Source organism: Mesoplodon bidens (assembly GCF_964165515.1).
Source record: "Mesoplodon bidens genome assembly, chromosome: 3".
NCBI classification, from domain to species: domain Eukaryota; kingdom Metazoa; phylum Chordata; class Mammalia; order Artiodactyla; family Ziphiidae; genus Mesoplodon; species Mesoplodon bidens.
This window is the reverse complement of record NC_138178.1, coordinates 2,918,734-2,939,028: the sequence shown is the minus strand read 5'-3', so window position 1 is coordinate 2,939,028 and position 20,295 is coordinate 2,918,734. Positions and strand designations below refer to the sequence as shown.

Here is a 20,295-nt window from a genome sequence, read left to right as displayed (position 1 = left end):
ATAGATAGAGCAATGAAATGGGCCTCAGAATATGGCTATTTATTACAACAAAAAGATGTCATTTCAAATTACTTAGAGAAAATATGGACTTTATAATAAGCGATGATAGAATAACTTGTCTGTTAAAAGCAAATTCAGTTGGATCTTTACCTTACTGCTTACCATCAACATATAGATGCATCAAATATAAAAATACAGAGCCACAAATGTACTGGATAAAAGCATAGATGACTATTTTTATAATCTTGGAATGAGAAAGGGACTTTTTCATCCCAACATTATATTGATACAGCACATAATTTTAAATTTCATACAGCAGAAAATTACAAATAACATTTAAAGAGAAGTAGTAAACTGGGAAAAATATTTGCAAACTCTATAACAGACTAAGAGTTAATATCTTTACTGATCACAGATCTTCTACAAATCAATAAAAGGAAACAAATAGCCCAATAAATATGGGAAATGAAACACATAAGCTTTTTACCAAAGAAGAAATGCCAAACATATAAAAATATACTCAACTGTTAATAATAAGTATAGTGACACAAATAACTATACTGTTGTGTGTGCGTGTGTTTACCTACCAAATACAAAGGAGAAAGAGACTGAGGAAAGAATGTTGCCAGCGTGCTGGGAAATGCTTATTCTCATGAACTGGTAGTTGGCATGTAAACTGACATAACTTCTGGAGGAAAGTTTAGTAACATATACCCAAAGTTAAAATATACACACTTACCCTTAGCCCAAGGATTTCAATTCAAAGAATTCATTTATTTTTCTTGTGGTAAAAGACAGGTACTATAAAATTTACCATTTTAACCATTTAAAAATGTACAGTTCAGTGACATTAAGTGTATTCACATTGTTGTGTGCCCATCACCTCCATCCATCTGCAGAACTTTTTTCTCTTCCTCAGTTGAAACTCTGCACCCGTTAAGCACGAACCCCCCATTCCCCCTGCCCCCCAGCCCCTGGCAACTGTGTCCTACTTTCTGTCTCTAGGAATTTGACAACTCAAAGAATTAATCTTAAGGAGAAAATTGTGTAAGAGCAACATATACATCCACGAAAGATGTATTCCTTCAGAAAACATTTCCTGAGGACCTACTGTGTGCTAGGTAATAAACAAGATAGCCCAGGTTACCTGATTTATGCCCAAGTCGTGATCAAGAGAAGGTAGACCATGAACAAACGTGTAAGGAATAGAGCATTAAGTTGCCATAAATACTTTGAAGAAAATAAACAGATTTATGTGACAGTGATTTTGGGGGGCAGATGCTTTAATAGGGCAGTAAGAAAAAATTCTCTCAAGCACTATTTATAATAGCCAACAAATCAGAAAAACTAAACATCCAAGCAACACCCCTGCTAAGGCGGAGAGTCCATCTGGCCAGATGTCAACATGTGCCAGTTTATTATAGACCGCAAGAGACTTTCTCAGAACTAACTCCCTTAATTCAGTGTGTCTTCTGTGGAGTATTTTCCTGGAGGGCAAAAGTTTCCAACATTTGGGGGTAGAAAATAATTTAGCAGGGGTCCACGCCAATGCTGCTTTATTCTGAGAAGGAACGTGTGGATGACAGTTTCAAGTGTTTGATGTCCAACCCCTCCTAAAACTGTAAAATATCAGCCAGGCAATGAAGAGGCTGATCTAAATCTTCTTTCTGTGGTTTTACGTTTGTTCTGGCAGGCTGAGCAACACGAAAAAAATTACAGTGCGTGCATGGGAAACACTCTACCCGTTTTCTTGAGTAACTGACATGTTGGAGGGCCGGCCTGAGTTAGGGGCGATGGCGTTGCTGTGATACATGGACAATTGAAATAGCATCAAGGGCCCAGCCTATCCTGAGCCCAGGCAGGAAATTCAAGGGTAATATAACACTTCACCGTTAAGTAATGCCATTGGAATAAAACCATGTTTGGGATGACTTTTGGCTTTCACTTGGAATTTCTGTTTCATTTGCTTCCAGAAAGAACTTTCCCCCCTAAAGTTCTTAACTTGCATTTCAAAAGATTTTGTAGCTGTATAAATAGGATGTATACGAACTGGTCTTGAATTAAAGCTGTATGTCATAGAACATGCTGAAAAACAAATCCAATCCAGGACCTCCGTTTTCACTATGGGCTCCAGGGCAGCAGCTTCAGGAAATGCAAAGCGCTAGTCACAGGTTAGAGACCTCACTCTGCTACCTATTAGCCGGGTGACCTTGGGTGGATTCTTTGACCTTGGAGCCTGTAGAAGAGGAATAACAATAGTACCCGCTCAGAGGGGTTTTGTGAGGATGAAATGCAAGGACATGAAAGGCTCCGTGCTAGCTCGCAATACAGCTTTTTCCTTCTTTCCTGGGCTTCAAAACTGAGTCGGGCATGATTGCCACAGAGTAGAAAAAGACTAAAATGGAAAATCAAAATTTATTTTTGTCTGAGTAACTTGGCCATGGTTTGCTTTTCCCCGTTGGTTTTAAGCCATATTCCTCCCGTGCTGCCTCCTAGGCTGAGTTTCCGCATGATTGAAACACCATCTTCAGTTTCAAAGGAACTCAGATGCACTGGAGCATCTCCAGATACTCGGATGGTGCAGGAGACTCAGACCCACGGCAGGAACTGGTGAAGGATCTGCAGGTATTTAACTGGGAGAAAACGCTGAGGGGACATGGGAGTTGCCTCCAAATACCTGAAGGGTAATATCATGTGGAAGAGAAATTAGATTAATTCTGCCTGGCTCCATAAGTGGAGATAGATTCTAGTTTTATGGATCGAAAACCTTAAAAAAAATCAGATTGTCAAGGAAACATGCTATCTTTTTTTTTTAACATCTTTATTGGAGTATAATTGCTTTACAGTGGTGTGTTAGTTTCTGCTTTATAACAAAGTGAATCAGTTATACACATACATATGTCCCCATATCTCTTCCCTCTTGCGTCTCTCTCCCTCCCACCCTCCCTATCCCACCCCTCTAGGTGGTCACAAAGCACCGAGCTGATCTCCCTGTGCCATGCGGTGCTTCCCACTAGCTATCTGTTTTACGTCTGGTAGTGTATATATGTCCATGCCACTCTCTCACTTTGTCACAGCTTACCCTTCCCCCTCCCTGTATCCTCAAGTCCATGCTCTAGTAGGTCTGTGTCTTTATTCCCTTCTTACCCCTAGGTTCTTCTGATGTAGGGAATTCCAGAGGGATCCTATCCTTCACTTCGTGGGAGTCCTACAGGGAATTCTGCATCAGAAAACGGCTGGGTGAGCTGCCTTTTAAGGTTCTTTCCAGGTCAGGGAGGCTGCAATTCAGGTAGGTACATAAATGCAACATTTTGCTGCAGGAACTTAAGGAAGAACAGCCCCGGGAGGTGTAAGGCACACACAGGGGCACACACATTGTGCTGACGCGCGAACTTTAGCCTTTATAACAAAAGAATGTCATGCCACATTAGAAAAAAAGGCCTTTAACTGCTAGAAACGAAAACGTTCATAGTTTAGCGGATCATATTTTACAGGTTCCTGTAGACACAGGGGCCAAATGAAACTGAGCCACGATCTTAGGCATCAAATTACACTTCACTTTTACCTTTTCCCCATGTGATTCTGACATACGTGATTAAAAATGAACCCGAACCTTTGACCTACCCATTTGGGTTTAGGGTTCCCCCTCCTTTTATTTTCTCTGTTCACCTGCAAACCTTTGCTGGTCGTTTCATAGAGACTTGGTCAACTGCTTTCAACAGCTTAACATTAAAGCCACTGAGAGCATAAACAGGAAGCTGGTGTTTAGGTGGGAGCTCCTAGGAATTTTATACCACTGACCACAGAGGCCAAGAGAGAAAGGAAATAGGAAAAACAGTGTAAATACCTGGGTGACTAATGACTTAGCGCAGCTCAGCTGGCTTTTCTGAACACTTAGCAGGAAGTCCTTCCAGGGGAAACACCCTTCACATTTTTCAGGACCCAGCAAGGCACCGAAGGGCCAGGTCGGGGCGTTTGCTGGTTAGCCTGCAGACTCTGCCCACGTCTCCAAAAAACGCTGGCTCTATTTGCATGCGCGCTGCAGACCGCTCGCCGAGCGCCTGGGCTCCAGGCCTGGGGCTGCAAAGGCTCGGAGGGCCACCCCCTTCCCGGTTCACACGGCGAGCGCCTAAGAGGATTTAGAATCAAGTGGGCACGTTTGCAGGCCTCGCTGTGAAGAGGCAGCTGGAGCGCGGCGCAGCCCCCCGCGCCCCGGGGCTGCATTGTCCTCCGAGGGGCCGCCGCCGGGGCTCCTTTGTGCGCGGGGCCGGCCCTGTCCTCCCGCCCGGCGCCCCCGCCAGCCCCCCCCCACGACGCAGACGGCTCCCTCCGGCCGCCGACCCGCCGGCTGCCGCGGTCCCCGCGCGGAGGAGCGGGCAGGGCGGCGGGCGGGCCATCTGCACGGAGACTGACGGCGGCCCCGGAAGGTCAGCGCCCCGACGACCGCCGTCTGAACAGCAGGCCACCCGGGCCTCCCAGCAACACAGGGACATCTGCTCCCCTTCATTCGGAGCCCCGGTTCCGATTTCACCAGAGGCCCCCCCGCCAGCCTACTCGGGCTCCGCGGAGGTGGGGGGCGGGGACGGGGACCCCCGAGGGGCCAAGCAGACGCGCCGCCCGCCCCCCGGATCTGGGGCCCAGCGGCTGAGTCCGGCGGGGCGGGGGAGGGGGGGTCGCCCACGTGACCCAGGTGACGTCGTGCGGGGGAGGGGCGGCCGGCCGAGTGGGCGCGCGGGTCCCCGAGCCCGCGGCGTGCGGAGGCGTCCCGGGTCTGCAGACGGGGCGGACCCGGATCCCGCCCTGCGAGGAGGAGCGGTCGGGCAGCCCCGCGGACAGCAGGGTTTGGGGCTCTCCCACCCCCGCTGGGAAGAACCGGTGAAGGCGCGGGAAAATTCGTAGCGAGCAGAGAGAGGCGTCCATCAGGGATTCCTCGTGCAGGGCCCCGGCGGGCAGCTGTAAAGCCAGCTGTCAGCGGGCAAGGCCGGAATCCTGCCTGGACGGCTGGCACCCAAACTCGTCCTGCCTTTTCTGCTTCATATTTTGGCGAAACGATGGAAGGATGAGAGGATTGCGTTTCTGTTGAGTTTCCACCCCTGGATCATAAGCTCCCTGAACACAGACGCTGCGTCTTATTCATCATCGTCTCCCCGCCTCACACAAATGTTTGGACGCTAGACTAACGTGCGAAGGGCTTGGGGTGTGGTGCTTGTGACCACTGGGTCCAACTGCTGTCGTTTTCCATGACTGAAACCAGGGCATTGTGGAGGATGAACTTGTGGCTGCAGGGAGGTGTTATTTCATCGCTTTGCGTCCTCTTCCCTTCTTCCCTGGTTTTCCTCCTTCCGCAGACATTTTATGGAGTGTCCCTGTGAACGAGGGAAATAAAGAAACAGGACACCCAGGCCTCAAGGTGTGGCCCATTTGCCAGGGATGCTGTGCAAAAGTAAACAGCTAACCAGGACTCTGGGTGATGAGTGCTATTGACAGGAAATGGTGGCGGGGTGGGGGGTCCCTAAAGCCAGCTTCTAGGGAGGGAAGGGGTCTAAGCAGAGGTGGGAAGCCGGGGTGGAAGCGTACCAGGAGAAGGCCTGTTGCTGACGCGGGTCCCTGTGCATGGATTCCGCCCCCCAGATCGGTTTATCTCCTGTTCATTCTTTAGGCCTCGGATGAAATGTGACTTCCCTGGTGCCTCCATAAGAGAAGGTCTTCCTGTTAAGCGAGCCTGTAGTGTAGCACCTGGCACTTTTTTTGTTTTTAATACTCCTGACCAGTCCAGTTGGGCAACGTTCATCACCCCTATTCAACTGTAAGCTCTGGAGGCAGAAACCGGCCTTTCTGTTCATGGACAGAGTCTCCATACCCAGCCCAGTGTTCCCTAACTAATTTGCTGGGCTGATGAATAATCAGGCTTTCCTTAAGTTAACGAGCAACTCGTTGCTAGAGTTTCTGTTTTGGGCGTGAGGGCAGGCGGTGAGCGTTCCACGCCGGTCCCCCCCGGGGGGAACCACCTGGAACAGAGGAACCGTGGTGTAGAATGTATTATTTTCATGGTCTTCTGCAGCTCGGTGATCTCAGAACTGTTTTCTGCGAAACCGTCGTGAGGTCGGGGGGCTGTCATGAAGTGAGCCTGAGGACAGGGCTTGAGGCGGGACAGACGGGGCTCTGCGCTGCAAGGGGTTTAGAGCCTTGACTGGCCTGCTGCCCTGGGTCCCAGCCAGGAGCATTTACGTAACACTTCGCAGCTGGGGCTGTGGATGGAGCTAAATGGTAACTTCGCTGCCCTCGGTCCCCCCTCTCCTCCTGGGCCCCGGGGCTGGAAGGACCGGCCATGGGAGAGCCAGACAGGATTAATTTGCCCCCATCAAGGTTGGCTTCCTCATCTTGGCCTCTTTGTCACATCCTGGGCCAAATCCCTCCCTTGTTTTTTGACGATAAGGGGAGAATGGAGGATGTGGAGTAAAGAGGCAGGCCTCAGTGGCTGGTGCTGCCTGACTTGAACTCCAGCTCTACCACTGCTTAGCTGTGTGACTTTGGAGGCCTTCCTTAGCCTCTCTGTGCCTCAGGCACTTTGCGATGAGAGATAATAACATCGAATTTGTGTGCTGTTATAATTTTTAAAACTCTGGTATGTACAGTTGTTCCTTGAACGACATGAGTTTGAACTGCGAGGGTCCACTTATATGCAGATTTTTTTCCCCAATAAGTACAGGACTGCACGATCAGCGGGTCGTTTGACCCGTGGATGCTGAGGTGCAGATACAGAGGAACCTCAGTGACGGAGGGCCGACTATAAATTACACTCGGATTTTCATGGAAGGTCGGGGCCCCTAACCCCCTGGGGAGTTCAGGAGTCAACTATATTAAGAATTCTCATGATAAGCATACATTTGACTTAAATGCTAGTAGCTGATGAATTAAACTTTGAATAGCCAACCTCCAGTAGGTTAACGTAACTACTTAAGTCAAGTGTCAGTAGAACAGGTCGCAGAGGACTGTGGTCTGAGAGATGAGATTTTCTCCGCCATTGCCTTTGGAACTCAAGTGATGCCTCCTGCGCCTTCATCGTGGCTCTTCCAGCCAGAAGGATTCTAATTCTTCGGGGTTTTTTAAAATTTTTTAAATTATTTTGAGATTTTAAATTTTTTAATTGAAGTATAGTTGATTTACAAGGTTATGTTAGTTTCAGGTGTACAGCAAAGTGATTCAGTTATATATATATATGTACATATATTCTTTTTCAGATTCTTTTCTCTTATAGGTTATTGCAAAATATTAATATAGTTCCCTGTGCTATAGAGTAGAATTTCAATTTTTAACCAGTGTTTGCTGAGCTCTCCCTCTAAGTAAATTTAGTTGTGATTCCATTACCCGTTATTCTCAAAGAGAGGGGCGGAGCAGCTGTATATCAAGGTTCAAAAATTCTGCCCTCAGTGCATCTTCCAGGACCGATTAGTAGCCAAGTGCTAAGTCCCTCGGCATCAGGATTGTGATCCAGAAGACTGCACTATTTTAAACAGCAGAGACCTACTTACAACGAAATGTAAATAGGATCTTGCCTTGTTTGTTGCAGCTTAATTTGACCATGAAAAAAATCAGGACTGGATTCTCAGAGAAGAAACATTTTCAGGGGTTGTAGGTAAGAGGACAGTGGGAAAATTCACATTGTTTTAAAATTGCACTTAAACCAGCCAGCCTAAAAGAAAGCTGCTTCTGGAAATTCAGAGATACTCTGAAAATGAGTGTAGAAATGGCTTCTTACCCACTTGCGTAATATGAACAGTTTCACTCCTTCAACTGTTTATTTTCTGCAAAGGACATTAACTTGTGCGGAGTTTGCTAGACAAGATGTTTGGCGTAAATCTGTTTTCAGATATAATCTCCGATGCATTCATGAAGCGTCATATTTTGAAACAGGAAACAAAGGACATACTTTTCAAAACTTTTCAAATATTGGCTCTATACATAAATAGAATCTCAATGCCCAGAACGGTGTGTGACTCAAATATCTCACATCACATAACTCTTACTTACTGGCAGGGGGGCGGGGGAGTCAGTACTTAGGGATTGCTAAAGATCAAAAGATTTTCTCTAAGATGCTCTTTTTAAAAAAATGTTACTGAAGTCTAGCTGATTTACAATGTTGTGTTAATTTCTGCTGTACAGCAAAGTGACTCAGTTATACACACACACACACACACACACATTCTTTTTCATATTCTTTTTTGTTATGGTTTATCACAGGATATTGAATATAGTTCCCTGTGCTCTACAGTAGGACCTTGTTGTTGATGCATCCTGTACATAATAGTTTGCATCTGCTAACCCCAACCTCCCACTCCATCCCTCTCCCACCCCCCTCCCCCTTGGCAACCACATGTCTATTCTCTATGTCCTTGAGTCTGTTTCTGCTTCGTAGATAGGTTCATCTGTGTCAGATTTTAGATTCCACATATAAAATATGGTATTTGTCTTTCTACTAAGAAGCTCTTAAAGCAGAATCCAGTTTTAGACCTGGAGTACCTCGTGGGTACCACCTCAGCGCCTTTGGACATCTCTTGTCCTTTATTACAGCCACTGATGCAGGCTCTGAGCAGCTTCCTCTAAGGGCCACCTGACAGGGCCCCGCCTCTTGCCCACACCTCACATCTCTGCTGAAGCTTCCAGTGTCTGCCGTGGAGCTTCTCTGAGCCACATGGGGCCCAGGCGTTGACTAAGCCAGAAGTTCTGGGGAGTAAGTTTTGGGGGCAAACCTTTGACTGATAGAGCATAAGCCCTAATGGATAAATGCTTTCCTTTCGTCCCCCAGCTGCTGGGAGCGCTGTCAGGTGATGGCCCTCAGCTGTTAGCCTCTGGGGTTTGCCGCAGCTAAAGGAATCTGCCTGGTGATCTGAAGATCACACCTCCTTCTAGTGACAACCTGCTTTGAAAGGCCCCCTTGCCCTAATTTGGGACAACTCTAAAAGGCTGCCCCAGGCCCAGAGCTCCACATGGGTTGGCTGATGACTGGATCACATCTCCACTTCTCCCTTTGTCTAATCCTGCTTCCCCCTTTCCCTTCACAAGTATTGAACCTGAGAGCAGTCCTTAATCAGCTACTTCCCTGGGAACACGGCCTACAACAGCCGGTGAAACTTGGGTCGTGACCAGATGAGACAATTTGTATTTATAGGCTGGTGAGGTCAGTGAACGACAGAACTTGGGTTATGGAAAGTTCTCCATCTTTTTAAAACCAAACTCATTATGAGCATCTTGCTAGCTATCAACTGATTTTGGTTAAAATATACATATAGGGAGCAAAGGGGACTTTTTCTGAGAGTTCCTAAATACTTGCGGTCTGGACACACCTCACGTCAGATGCCAGATTTCCAGCTCTGCTTGCAATTCTCAGTTTGGATTTTAGCCATTTCATAAAAGAGAATGCATTTTCACAGAGCTAAGTAGATGCAAACATTCCCTAGAGTTTTGATAACATGGTCAGAAACTTTAGGACCTTTGTGGATTCATATATTCATGTCCGGAATCCCAAGGTTCTGTGCCTCCTTTGCATGTATGGCTTGTTCAATCAGTTCTTGAAACTGAACCATACCGATAAGGCAGATGTGTAATAATTCAGATATATGCCAAGGTTCGCATTCAGTGGGCAACTGCAGAAACTTAAAAACATTAATTTTTATAAACCTCTCTGAATATTTTCTTGAGTTATGACTCCGTATTCACCCAGTAGCAGCTCTGTGAACTCTGTGGAGGTTTTGGGGGACTCAGGGTTGATCAGAAAGGTAGCATCGGTGTCCCAACCTGCCGTCTGTTTGCACACGAGTCCACTTAGGTCTGAGTGCCTGGACAAATCAGCAAGGCACGTTTTTCTTCCTCGACCCTTCAAGTTCACCTCTCGTCTCATCCACAAGAAACGTCTCATCCCATTTGGGATCCTTTGGGAAAAGAACAAGGTGGTTCCTCTGAGTTCTTTCATGACCGAAAGTTATTGATCTGAGGAAGTAGTTTAGAAACCTTCTCCAACAAGTTCGTACAACTCAGCACTGATTATACTAATTCCACACTCCACTGCCTATTCTTCTGTACAGCCTCAGCATCACAGAGGGGACCGGTATAAAGAAAATGCACACACGATCACTGCTGATACCTGTGATGAGCCTGAATGGCCATGTCCACAGGCCGGTTCTGACAAGGATGCCGTGGAAGCTGGGCTCACCTCTTCTCCTTTTTTTTGTAATCTTAAATTAATTAATTAATTTTTGGCTGCATTGGATCTTTGTTAGAAAGACCCATTAGAAAGCCTGCACGCGGGCTTTCTCTAGTTGTGGCAAGCAGGGGCTTCTCTTGTTGCGGAGCATGGGCTCTAGGCATGTGGGCTTCAGTAGTTGTGGCTCGCGGGCTCTAGAGCGCAGGCTCAGTAGCTGTGGCGCACGGGCTCACTTGCTCCGTGGCATGTGGGATCTTCCCGGACCAGGGCTCAAACCCGTGTCCCCTGCATTGGCAGGTGGATTCTTAACCACTGCGCCACCAGGGAAGTCCTCACCTCTTCTATGGACTTGAGTAAAGAACTGAGAACTTCTCCCCTTTTCATACGATCCTTCTGAGGCAAGTGAAGTGGCTTTTCCACTTGATATCAAGCTTCTCAGATCTTGTACTGGAAGGGGCATGAGGGCTAATTCATCGCGGGATGCTGACCTTATACGTGGTCCCGGTGAGCCCCACCTCCCATCTTCCCTCCCCACCTTCCTCCATCCACAGCTCTGCTCTTCATGGTTTGCACGGTCCTATCAGCTCTAAAGGTCTCTGGTTAGGAGGACTGTAAGGCCAACCCCCCCCGACGCTCCCCAGCTTTGAGGGTTGCCGTGTGTGCTGCACTCCCGCCGTCACGGGGGCGGCAGAGGCTGGGAGCGGCGGGCGGACCGGACAGGAGAGGCTAGGAGAACAGCAGTTCAGGGGGGTGATGAGCCCAGGTGCTCTCAGAGCCTGGGGCAGAGCTTGCTTCTGCTGGGCCCTGGACTTCCTCGGTGAGGTTAGGCCGTCTCCCAGGGCGGTGTCTATGGGAATATTGAATCCAGTCCTGTTGGCCTCATCAGAGTACATTTGGATGCCAACATACTTGCAGTTGTACTTGTGTTTGTCCTTTCCCTCGGACTTTTCCATTGAAAAGGCCACTGTTGAAAATGATAGTAGACTTTTCCAGTATTGGCACCTCTGTCATTTCCAGTTCTGATTGGCCATTGGATGGACCACCTATGCCCTCTCGTCAAGCCAGATTTATCTCCTCACATAGTCACAGGTGGAATAAGGCAGCAGCCCCCAGCTGAAGTCTCTGACTTGACTCAGATCCAAAACAATCTTCCTTACTTTCTCCAGGTTTGCTGTGCATACGTGTCTAGAATGGTTCCCTGCGGCCTGTCTGTTCCAGATGATCAGGGACATGGCTTATATTTTTCACCGCTGTTTCCTTGGCTGCTAGAACAGTGCTGGCACAGGTGACCCTCGGCTACTCTTGGCTGAGTACATGAAGTCTGCTTCAGGTTCAAGCAGCAACCCTGGCAGGCTCCGGGCTGGGCTCTGAACGCACTACGGGGCAGAGTGACTGCATGGATGGCAAGAGATCAGAGTTGGGGACGCGGGGAAAGTGGAGAGACTGATGTTTAAACAGATCACTTCAGTACAGCACTTTTAAGTGCTATGAGGCTAGGGGTGGAGATCAGGGAAAGTGACCCAGAGTCCCGAGGACAGGAGGAATTGATCAGTCCACCCACACACCTCAAGCTAGAGACAGGGGCCATTTGACTACTGTTCCCCTTCCTGCACTTATCTTTTTTTTTTTTTTTAATAAATCTCTTTCTTTCTTTAATTTATTTTTGGCTGCATTGGGTCTTGGTTGCTGCGCACGGGCTTTCTCTTGTTGGGGTAAGCGGGGGCCACTCTTTGCTGCGGTGCATGGGCTTCTCATTGCGGTGGCTTCTCTTGTTGCGGAGCATGGGCTCTAGGTGCTCAGGTTTCAGTAGTTGTGGCGCACGGGCTTAGTTGCTCCGCGGCATGTGCGATCTTCCCAGGCTCGAACACGTGTCCTCTGCATTGGCAGGCGGATTCTTAACCACTGCGCCACCAGGGAAGTCCCCCTGCACTTATCTTTTTCATCTAACTTCTCCTTCCCAGCCAGCCAGCCCTTCTGTGCCAGGGAAGCTGATCTGCTTTCTGTAACCCCCAAGGACTGGCTGGATACTGTCTGGCCACTTGCGTCCATGCTAGCCTTTCACTGTGAATTTATGTTCGTTACATCCCCAAAGGGTTTGCTCAAACCCAAGGGGACAGGCTTCCCTAATGAACTCTCTTCTGATTCCTTTATTTCCCTCCTACGCAGAGCTTATGCTTCTGGCTTGTACAGTCTGATTCTCGGGACCCAGATAAATCACACCCGCACTGAGTGTGAGCTGGATGTGTACAGATAAAAATCATTCAAAGAAAGGTGTCAGGATTCTCCTCATGTATTTTTATAAAGACAGGAAAGGTAGATCTTGTGCATTGCATTTCAATGCGGAAATGAACACCGTGGGAGGTGTCCACCTCCTTTTCCAGAGACTCCTACCCTCCTTCCCATCAAGACATAGTTCTGTATGTAAATTTAGCACTGTTTATAGATATGAATATTTGGGGGAAAATCTGGAGAGGAAGTGTATTAAAATGGGCTTTATAACCATTATCAAATTTTTATATTTGACTCCCAACTGAGTTATAGTCTCTTTAAGAATTTATCCATCTTTGTATTCCTATAGGAGAATAGTTAAGGAAACTAATAATAACTTTATAATTATGTATAGGGCTTTACAGTTCACATCTAAAGTAAATGTCACCTTCTCCGAGAAACTGTCCTGAATCTCCAGTACTCTAATATTCATTGAAAAAAATCCGCAGATAAGTGAACCTGCACAATTCAAACCTGTGTTGCTTTAGGGTCAACTGTAATTTACGTTACATGCCTGACTCCTTAGCAGACAGACTTCTCCAAAGGGGAACTTGGCTTTTTCATTTGCAGGCTTTTGTGATCTGGCTCATGATAAATAAATAAGATAAATAAATGAATGAATGGATTAATGAATGAATGAATGATATTCCCGGATTAAATATTTGATAAATATTTGATTATGATAGAAAAAAGAAAAATAAAAGCCGGTAAATCGTGCTAAGAACTGTGGAGAAAATATTTGTGGGAGAAAGTTTGGAGTTGTAGATAAAACTCAGTCTCTAAATTTTCCTGAGTTCCTTTATCCCTAGAATAGATGAGGAGTTAGTGGTATTAATTTGGGCCAGCACTTCTGCAGTGTTGTGAAACTGATTTAATTCCGTCCTATCTTTCCCTAAGACTTAGAAAAGAGAAAGTGTTCCAAGATTCAAAAAAGTATAGAACAAATAGCTGCCATGTAAATGATAGAGTATCAGGTGCTTCTCTGCGTATTTTCTCCTTCATGCTTAAATGTTAATCTCTGAGTTATGCCCTATAATAATAGATCCGACTGAAAAAGTGTTTCTGGAACTAATGCATAAAATATGTGCATGCAGTCTGAAGACTGAAAAATGGTTCATTCTTGGGGGGAAGAAGAATGGTATGAAAGTTACTGCCACTCTGGGGAAACGGAGCGTGATTCTCTACAAGGTTAGCTGATTTTATATACTGATTGCCAAACTGTTCAATAAAATATGAATACTTATTATGGCAATCCATACCACTCGTTACATATCCTATTTCGGGGGTGATGTGCGCCTTCTTGAAGAAACGTACACTAACTAGGTAATGTCAGACATTATAAAGTGAGTGGAAATTGAGCCTGAAGTTCTTCGTCCCTATCGGTTGCCCAACTAGACTTTAACCTCTAGGAAAAGACTAAAACTATAAACAATTCTTAGTATCCATGGTAACATGCATAAGAAGGTAATTATTTTTTCTTTACATTCTTAAATTTCAGAGTTTAATAGCATATTATATGCATTGCCTCAGGCCCACAGTTCCTCCAGTTGGTCATTAAGTATCAGGAAATGCCCTCTCTACCAGTCATTGGGGCTTAAATAAAGTGCCACTTAAAAGCCCGCTGAACAAAAGAGCTACAGTGTCAGTGGCAGGCACACCTTGACTGTTTAGCGAGTTGGTGTAGAAAGCAAGGACCCTCAGAGCACCTGGCCCAGGAGCCCGGCTGTGTCCTGAGAGCAACATTCACTAGGAAACCTTTTCAGTTACGGTTAACTGGACTCAAGAAACAGCTCCGTCCTTCAGGTGAACCCACCAGAAGAAAGGTCCCAAGCCCACGTGCTCATATGGTCACTGACTGCAGGAGCAAAGCATTCTGGGCAAATCCAACCAATGTACGTTAATTCCACCTGACTACGAAGAACTACTCTCTGATAGGCCAATTAGGAAGTTGTGTTTTGTACTGTTTAGCTTCTTTTTTAAAGGAAAATTCATATTCATAACAAATCAGATAATTGAGAAGGTATAAAGGCAGAATTTACGTAGCAAAATCTATCTGACATGAGTTCTACGCAGGCAGAGTGATGACAGTATTTTAAACGAACCCAGAAAAATCCAGTCCACGTTGAAACCAAACTCCTTTCTTGATTACAGAGACTCCTTTTTCCTTGGCCCCTGGGCACCTGGGTGTCTGACTCCAGACAGGTGCCCCCCCATGGCTTTGGTTTGCCTGCAGAGACGGCCTCAGTAAACCCGTACCCAGATGACTTGTGCAAACGAAAGGAAAAATAGTGCTGAAAACGAGAGCTAATCTAGGAAGTTCTAAATTTAGATGAGATTTTTTCTTCCAAGAGTTTGTTTGTAAATCAGTCTTTGGAACGCAAACATTTTCCCATAAATGTGGCTGTGTAAATGTCACCCTAATGGAAATGAACAAGTACACATTAGCAAAAGCATCTCTTATCAGCTGTGTTTTTTTTTTTCACCATTTTCCAGCTGCGTTATGGATTAAGCAGGCCATTTTTGTGGGCTGGTCTGGGAGCTAGACCACCATGTGCAATGGTTTCTATGGGAAATTATTCCAACTCAAAAAGCTGGATGAGAGGAACTCTCCTCCCGCTGCCCGAACTTCACAGAGAACAGGAATTCTCTCCAGCGGTTCTGATACAGCCACCCACAAGCAAAAAGGGGCAGCACTTTTGGTGTAAGGGACATTCATAAATTTGGTGTTTGTACTTTGGGAATTACCAGCACTTAATTTAGAAAGTATTACAACTGTCATTGGCTGGAGTTGAACTTCACAGAGTTTAGACCAGGAAGTTGAGTAAGAAAACATAAACAGTAAAGCAAAACACAGAACCAAGATTTGAACAGAGGTAAACCCTGGAACGAAGAACTTCAGAGCAGGGCTATGAGCAAGACCAGTGTTCCTGGGCCAAACAAGGCAATGCATGCATTTCTCTACCAGGAAAAAGAGAGAAATTCAAGGGTAGCAAAGTGACGGATTGTGATGCGGATTAACACCAACTCTGTTCTTCTTTTGTCTCTGTCTGTGTTGACTCTAGAAGTTAATAAGTTCTGAGCAGGCTGAGCTGTCATGAAGTCTTGTGGCCACTCCACTCCCCATCTGTGATCCATGTCCCGGCTACTTGCCCCACCCCAAAAAGCTGTGAGCAGCAGAAGCTCTCCTTCTAGACAATTCCCCAGTTGGTTTTACTTCCAAATGGCAAGCGTGATAGAGAATTGTTTTTTCAGCCAGAATGAGCGGTGAGGCAGGCTGGGGGGAGGGGCGCAAAAGATGGAGCCACAGCCCAGGAGAAAGATCAGTTAAGAGACCGCCAGGGGCCAGAGTCCTTTTGGAAGACAGAGAGCATAAGCCTGGGGAACGGAGTTAGAGCAGAGTGGAAGGAGGAAGGCAGAGGAAAGCTGTGTGAGGTGCATGAAATGATGCTTGGAATCTTCCAGAAGAAGAACACCAAAAATGAAAAATGTATGTGATGAGGTCACATTTCTTGTGGTAGCTACGAGGGGGCGGAATGTAAATTCCCAAGCCAGGGCAGCAGTTGTGAGGCTCACCAAGGACTCTGCAGATGGCCATCGCTGGGAGTCTGTGCCCAGATAACCTCATACCCAAGGTGCACAGAGGTCTCTTCGTGCTCCTGGGGAGTAACTTGGCTTCTGTCTTGCTCACCCTCCAGTTTGGGCAGCTCTGGGATCTTGACTTTATGCTCCCAGCTCTAGCCATGACCCCGAGGAACCACACCAGCTGGGTTGGGGGTCCAAATCCCCTATGATTTTGAGGAAGTGGAGGGGGATTCAAACACTATGTCCTTTGACATCACCTGTGTCCTATCATTTGGGGCAATTTATTCCAGTTGCCACCAAGAGAACAAAATGGCGGATGAGAGAGATTTTTCAAAGCTGTTTTTTTAAATTGAAGTATAGTTGATTTACAATGTTGTCTTAATTACTGCGTACAGCAAAGTGATTCAGTTATACATACATACATTCTTTTTCATATTCTTTTCCATTATGGTTTATCACAGGATATTGAATATAGTTCCCTGTGTTCTCCAGTAGGACCTTGTTGTTTATCCATTCTCTATATATACTACTTTGCATCTGCTCATCCCAAACTCCCACTCCATCCCTCCCCCAACCCCCTCTCCTTTGGCAACCACCAGTCTGTTCTCTATGTCTGTGATTCTGTTTCTGTTTCACAGATAGGTTCATTTGTGTCACAGTTTAGATTCCACGTATAAGCAATATCATATGGTATCTGTCTTTCTCTTTCTGACCTACTTCACTTAGTATTATAATCTCCAGTTACATCCATTTTGCTGAAAATGGCATTATTTCATTCTTTTGTTATGGTTGAGTAGTATTCCAAAGTTGTATCACATCTTCTTTATCCATTCACCTGTTGTTGGACATTTAGGTTGTTTCCATGTCTTGGCTATTGTAAATAGTGCTGCTATGAACATTGGGGTACATGTATCTTTTTGAATTATAGATTTGTCCTGATCTATGCCCAGGAGTGGGATTGCTGGATCATATGGCAACTCCATTTGTCACTTTCTGAGGAACCTCCATACTGTTCCCCATAGTGGCTGCACCAACTTCCATTCCCACCAACAGTGCAAGAGTGTTCCCTTTTCTCCACACCCTCTCCAGCATTTGTTATTTGTAGACTTTTTAATGATGGCCATTCTGGCTGATGTGAGATGGTACCTCATTGTAGTTTTGATTTACATTTCTCTAATAATTAGCAATGTTGAACTCAAAGCTGTTTGGAAATCACTTCTCAGGGTCGGTTAAGAAAAGGCCCACAGAATATGCTATTTCCACTGCACCAAGACACAAAAGTGGCTGTATGTTGGAAGAGAAAGGGAAATGGCAGTCTGATGGTTCAGGTAGATTGAAAGCATAAGGTAAAATTGCATCGATGATAGGAGATTTTTCTGCTCCTTTGGACCTGGAATTTTAAGCACCTGTGGGACTGGTCTCCATCTTATTTTTCAGTTTAGTGCTCTCAAATACGTTAATTTCAGAAAAACGCTTCTTGCTACTTAGTTCAAATAATCCCTCCTCAGATGAACAAAGAGAAAAGAAACAGGAGAGTCAATTTTAAAAATCCAGGACATGGAAGCAACCTAAGTGTCCATCGACAGATGAATGGATAAAGAAGATGTGGCACATATGTACAATGGAATATTACTCAGCCATAAAAAGCAACGAAATTGAGTTATTTGTAGTGAGGTGGATGGACCTAGAATCTGTCATACAGAGTGAAGTAAGTCAGAAAGAGAAAAACAAATACCGTATGCTAATGCATATATATGGAATCTAAAAAAAAAAATGTTCTGAAGAACCTAGGGGCAGGACAGGAATAAAGACACAGACGTAGAGAATGGACCTGAGGACATGGGGAGGGGGAGGGGGAAGGGTAAGCTGGGATGAAGTGAGAGAGAGGCATGGACATATATACACTACCAAACGTAAAATAGATAGCTAGCGGGAAGCAGCCGCATAGCACAGGGAGATCAGCTCGGTGCTCTGTGACCACCTAGAGGGGTGCGATAGGGAGGGTGGGAGGGAGACGCAAGAGGGAAGAGATATGGGGATATATGTATGCATATAGCTGATTCACTTTGTTATACAGCAGAAACTAACACACCATTGTAAAGCAATTATACTCCAATAAAGATGTTAAAAAAAAAAAACAGATGCGTCCCAAGCTAATGAGATTGTTGGAAGTCTGACTTGGTGGGAAACCCTAGCCTCTGGGCCGTGGGCCACTGCAGCCGTGCCCTATGGCACAGCAACTTCTCAGCTTCACGATGTTTGGAAAGCACAGTTTGGACACACGGATCATCAAAATATATTATTAGTCTCCTGAATATTCCACCCAGAAGGTTCACGGTCAGCGGAACCCCACCCTTGTCATCCGCATCTGAAGGGCTTCATCAGAAGGGGTTGTTCTATGCTCTAGCTCATTTCAAAACAGGATTTGCATCGGGCAAAAAGGATTGTATATGCTATCCTGTCCATTATTCCTAAACCTAACTGTGTTTATTAATGTATATTATCAGAGTAATTTTTTAAATCCTCACTGATTCGGATAGGCTGGAAGAAGGTCTTTCTGAATCACCAGTGTCTGGATGATGAGACCATTTAGAGGCCACACGGAGTCTAATTGTTTTAAGTAGTTCCACTTGACTATTTATTAGACTTCCATAAGCAACAGTGATTGAGGAAGCTGCGTCAACAAAATAATGTGATTTGTCTTGACTCATCCACCTTTTGCTTCTCCTCCACCTGTGCCCTTGAATGTGCCTGGGTTGCATTCTCTGCCTCTGAGAATCATCAAGAGGTGGAAAGGAGGAGGGGGCCATTTGGTCAGGGGCTGGCGAACTTTTCTGTAAAGGGACAGAGAGTAACTATTTCCACCTTTGTGGGCCATATGGTCTCTGTCACAACTACTCAGCTCTTCCCTTGTGGCAGGAAAGCGGCCACAGATAATACAGAAACAAATGAGCATGGCTGTGTTCCAACAAAACTTTATTTATAAAAACAGGCAATAGACAGAATTTGCTGTTGGGTTTTAGTTTGTTAACCTCTGATCTAGTCCAAATTCCTCACTTTACAGATAAGGAAAAAGAAACCCAGGAAGATTGGGAATTTCCCAAAGGCACTAGATGGTTCAAAGCAAAGATCCCAAATCTAGACATTGAATCTAGAATCCAGCTTTATTTCTACCATGCTGTATCAGTCTGTCTTATTTCATGAAGCTGCTTCTGCCCTGTAGATGGCATAGGTTTGAATCAGAAAGTGGTATTTGAGGAAATGATGCTCTGGTAACATCAATTATTTAAAAAGTACTTTAAAAAGTACTTTGAAGGAGAGATTTTTATGGGAGATTGTCACTAATTATTGACACTACTCTCGTGTGCCATTGTTATGTTTCAAGATGCCATCAAGGGCTTCCCTGGTGACACAGTGGTTAAGAATCCGCCTGCCAATGCAGGGGACACGGGTTCGACCCTGGTCTGGGAAGATCCCACATGCCACGGAGCAACTAAGCCTGTGCACCACAACTACTGAGCCTGCATGCCACAACTACTGAAGCCCACACGTCTAGAGCCTGTGCTCCGTAACAAGAGAAACTGCCGCAATGAGAAGCCTGCACACCGCAATGAAGAGCAGCCCCAGCTTGACGCAACTAAAGAAAGCCCGCGGACAGCAACGAGGACCCAACGCAGCCGAAAATAAAAATAAATAAATTAATTAATTAATTAATTTTAAAAAGATGGCATCAAAGGAGTGAAAAACTGAAAGATTGTTATTATGTCATAGGGTCTCATTTTAAGAAGGTTTTTCACTAGAGTTGATTTGAATAAGGCTAGAAAACTCGAGGTTCCCATTCACCAAAGAACAATCAGCCTCCAAAGCAGAAATTCTTAACGTGGAATTCAGGGGGTTAATGAAGCTCTAAAATTCATGCACTAGTTTCTGTGCATGTACATTTTTTTCTCAGGACAGGATGCACTCTTTTCTTCAGATCCCCAAAGGGATTTGTGACCCCCCCACCAAGTTACAGGATTCTAGATGGTGAAAGATTCTTGTCCAGCCAGCCTGCCTGAAGAAAGAATAAAGAAGCTCTAGTCAACCAAGTTCCTTTCTTCACATGTGCCCTCAGTGGCTGGCTCTCCGGAGGGAAGTTAGCTGGCCACCAAAAGTGTTCCAGAGGGGAAGGGAAAAGTAGTCACGATTCGGTCAACACATGTGGATGCACAATATAAGCAGTGGGGTGAATTCAGCATCAGAGG

At 45.6% G+C, this 20,295-nt stretch overlaps 1 protein-coding gene across 16 annotated transcripts in view; it reads left to right on the top strand.

The window, feature by feature from the left end:
• Window positions 1-20,295, top strand: part of ZNF438 (zinc finger protein 438) — a 391,097-nt gene that overhangs the window by 138,512 nt on the left and 232,290 nt on the right. For all 16 annotated transcript variants that reach the window (XM_081230082.1, XM_081230072.1, XM_081230075.1 and 13 more), the window contains exons 6-7: window positions 2,497-2,625; window positions 3,154-3,240. The gene's annotated coding sequence lies outside the window, so the exon portion shown is untranslated. The remainder of the gene's footprint in view (window positions 1-2,496; window positions 2,626-3,153; window positions 3,241-20,295) is intronic.